Source organism: Cynoglossus semilaevis, chromosome 6 (genome assembly GCF_000523025.1).
Source record: "Cynoglossus semilaevis isolate Cse_v1.0 chromosome 6, Cse_v1.0, whole genome shotgun sequence".
NCBI classification, from domain to species: domain Eukaryota; kingdom Metazoa; phylum Chordata; class Actinopteri; order Pleuronectiformes; family Cynoglossidae; genus Cynoglossus; species Cynoglossus semilaevis.
In genome coordinates, this window is record NC_024312.1 from 6,162,812 (window position 1) to 6,166,595 (window position 3,784).

Consider the following 3,784-nt stretch of genomic DNA (forward strand, 5'->3'; position numbering starts at 1 on the left):
TGCCTTTATAATATTTCATCCTGAGAAACATCCACACCTGTGTCTGCAGCTCAGTTCAACTCCTGCTTCTGAACTAAATAAACTGAATGTCCAGTAACATCATTATCTGGGCTGTTGGTCATCTGTGCTGCCACCAAAAGGAAAGGCAGAAGCAAAGGAAAATGCTACGTCATATTTTTAGGAAAAAGTACTTTAGTGTTTTTCCTCGCCTGTAGGGGTCGCTATAAATGTAGTTGCAGCACATTGGTACTATTCTGCACGTACGTTTAGTTATTTTGTTCACAACATTTTCAGTCTGTTGGCGACAGTTGTTCACGATTAAGCTGCACTAACCGTTGTATCGATTTCTCGATATTCTGCAGAGCTGCATACTGCTAACAATGTTAAACTCAAATCTTTATCTTTATCCAGTGTTAACGACGATGGAGGCTGAATCTGATGTAGTTTAAAATAGTTTCACACAGATGAAATAAATAAATAAATGCATTGGGGAATTGTTGCTACCACGTCATAACTCAGTTTAACTAAACTAAACTGTACCGATACCGATGCCTGCGTTGTTCACTGATAACAAATACACATGTACGGTTATTAATTTTCCTTTTTTTAAAAAAAAAAAAAATTGACATTAATCCGTGTAAGTCATGAGAAGTACTTCAGAGTATTTGCACATCATTGACAGATGACAGATCCCTTTCTCTGCCCCCCCAGACCTCCCTCCCATCCTCCTCCTCCTCCTCCTCCGCCCATCCCTCGACTGCTCTCCCGGCTGTCACTCGGAGCTCTGCCTCTCCTCTGGTCGGGTCTCTCCTTATCACCAACCTCCAGCAGCTCAAATGCATCTTGATGAGGAGAAACTTTCCTTAAGATCCGAAACGTCTCCGTCTAAGATCACGGACGGCGTCTGTGCTGCTGCTGCTGATAAGATGGAGCTCTGCTCCAGTGTTTCCAGGACATTTTGAACTCACTGTGTCTTTGGGGTCTCATCTCTCTGGTGATGTCTTCAGACCCGAGCCGCTCCTGGAGACACCGGAATCGAACATGTTATCTACTTTATTAGTGCTGTTGACGCAGGACGATGACAGAGTACCACACACCTCTTGGAGTGTTTTGTTGAGCTCGGACATGGACCGTTTATTCTCTAGTTTACTTTGGTTCACGTTCAAGGGTTAGACGGAGCCTCGCGATGCCGCCTCCACCTCTGAAGTTGCTGTGTCTGTGGCTGTGCAGCGAGGCCGTGGCGGCTCATCTGTACTGGCACAAAACAAAGACGACTTTAAGTCCTCATTACAAGTCCACCGCCGCTGAAAGGAATGCGCAGACCCAGGGATGGCGCACGTTCGGTGGGGAGGCCAGTGAGGGGACGCTAAGTTCACCAGCGTCATGGACGGAAAGTGTCAACGTGTTGTCACCTGAGCATCTGCTGGATGAGGTTCACCGGCGCACAAATGATGCGCATTTTGGCAGTGAGCGCCCCCGAGCTGCACCCAAAGTGGGAACTTTACGCACGAAAAGAAGCGAAGCTGGTGTGTCGAGGAGAACCAGACACAAGCGGCGGCGGAGACGCGGTGCAAACGTCCAAACTGTGACTCGCATTGGAACAATGTCGAACGGTGCCGCGGGTGTGTTGGAGAACCTGCCTTCTGCCATGGCCCAGGAGCAAGACGCGGGTCCTTCATTCGGACTTAACGCCAGTGACTATGAAGAGGAGAACCACGCGGAGTCCTACGGCGCATACACGGTGCTGATCCTCGCCGTCGTCATCTTCAGTGTCGGGATCATCGGGAACCTGTCGGTGATGTGCATCGTGTGTCACAACTACTACATGAGGAGCATCTCTAACTCCCTGCTGGCCAACCTGGCCCTGTGGGACTTCGTTGTCATTTTCTTCTGTCTGCCTCTGGTGGTGTTTCACGCTTTGACGAAGAAGTGGCTGCTGGGAGAGTTCTCCTGCAGGATCATCCCGTACCTGGAGGTGGGAGCCTCATGTTTGGCCACAGTATGAAATGTTTTTCATGAGTTTCTCACAGAGGGGAACAGGCCGGACCAGTTTCCTCACGGAGGATCAGTTAGTCCTTAGTTAGAATCTTCCAAAAAATGTTTTGGTTTTTTTTCATTGCAAAAAAAGATTTAAAGGTGATTGACAACAATAATGCTCCACAGAACTATTCAAATGATTAACTGACTTAATGACATGACTGACAAGATTCCTGACATGTGTATATTCATCAATCCATATTGTACAACTCAATCCTCTTTGGAGTAGTGGTGGGCCCCGACTCCCGTCCCAAACCCCAATATGTTCTCTGCTGGTACAAATCTTGAAGTACCAGCTGAGAACATACAAATGTTATACAGAAAGACTGGGTATCAAACCATCGACCCCAGCACTGTTTAGTACAAATGCCAAATAAGAATGAATTTTACAGCTGATATTTACCAACATGCCACAGATCTGAGGTCAGTGCTTTGCCCTCATCTCTTAAAGACACATTTAATCCTAATACTTGCTCCACCAAAAACTGCAGTTTTCCAACTCCTGGTTCATGAATTCTACTGTAAACGTTGGGATACATTCAGAAATGATCGTTTTTGTTTTCTTCTGCCTGTCTCATCAGGTGGTTTCTCTCGGAGTCACGACCTTCACCCTGTGCGCCTTGTGCATCGATCGATTCCGAGCTGCCTCCAACGTGAAGATGTACTATGAGATGATTGAGAACTGGGTCTCCACCACAGCCAAGCTGACGGTCATATGGGTGGGGGCTCTGCTCCTGGCACTTCCTGAACTCCTCATACGTCAACTGGTCACCGAGGACGGCGACCCTCCTGACGTGACCCCCTGTGAGCGCTGCGTGATCCGCATCTCCACCGACCTCCCCGACACCCTGTACGTCCTGGGACTCACCTATGACGGCGCCAGGCTCTGGTGGTACTTTGGTTGCTACTTCTGCCTCCCAACGCTGTTCACCATTTGCAGCTCGCTGCTCACCGCTCGCAAGATCCGCCGGGCCGAGCGCTCGTGCGTGCGGGGCAGCAAGAAGCAAATCCAGCTGGAAAGCCAGATGAACTGCGCCGTGGTGGCGCTGGCCATCCTCTATGGATTCTGCAGCATCCCGGAGAACATCTGCAACATCCTGACCGCGTACATGGCCGTCAGTGTCCCCAGGAGAGCCCTGGACATCCTGCACCTGGTCAGCCAGCTGCTGCTCTTCTGTAAGTCAGCGGTGGCGCCGGTGCTGCTCTTCACCCTGTGCCAGCCCTTCACCAAGGCCTTCCTGGACTGCTGCTGCTGCTGCTGCCAAGAGTGCGGGCCGCCTGCGTCGCCGGCCACCGACACCAGCGACACAGACAACGAGCAAAACGTAACAGAGCTGGAGCTCTCACCCTTCAGCACCATCCACAGGGCGGCCCGCACCTACCCTACTGTGGCCACACACTGTTGAGGGCGACCTGTCGGACGAGGAGGAGGAGGAGGAGGATGTCAGGATCCAGACTGTTGTTATGTAGTGATGGACAAAGACGGGATCTGGGACAGTTGTATTTCTTTCATATATATATATATATACACATATGTATGTATATTCATATATGTATATATATAGATGTATGTATATATATGAAAGATATACAAATATGAAAGAGCACAGTCAGTATTAAAAAGAATCATTATTCTTATTTGTCTAGTTTTTTATCATTAACTCACATTACCTATGATAATTTAACTGCAGACATTTTTTTTTACTTTGTGATGAATGTGTGTTCCATTAGAGCTCAGTTCAATGTG

At 48.6% G+C, this 3,784-nt stretch overlaps 1 protein-coding gene across 1 annotated transcript in view; it reads left to right on the plus strand.

Annotated features, from left to right (window-relative positions):
* pot1 (protection of telomeres 1 homolog) overlaps positions 1-2,729 on the plus strand; it is a 20,831-nt gene extending 18,102 nt beyond the window's left edge. The window contains exon 21 of the mRNA XM_017032803.2: positions 2,619-2,729. The gene's annotated coding sequence lies outside the window, so the exon portion shown is untranslated. The remainder of the gene's footprint in view (positions 1-2,618) is intronic.
* The last annotated feature ends 1,055 nt before the right edge of the window (positions 2,730-3,784 follow it).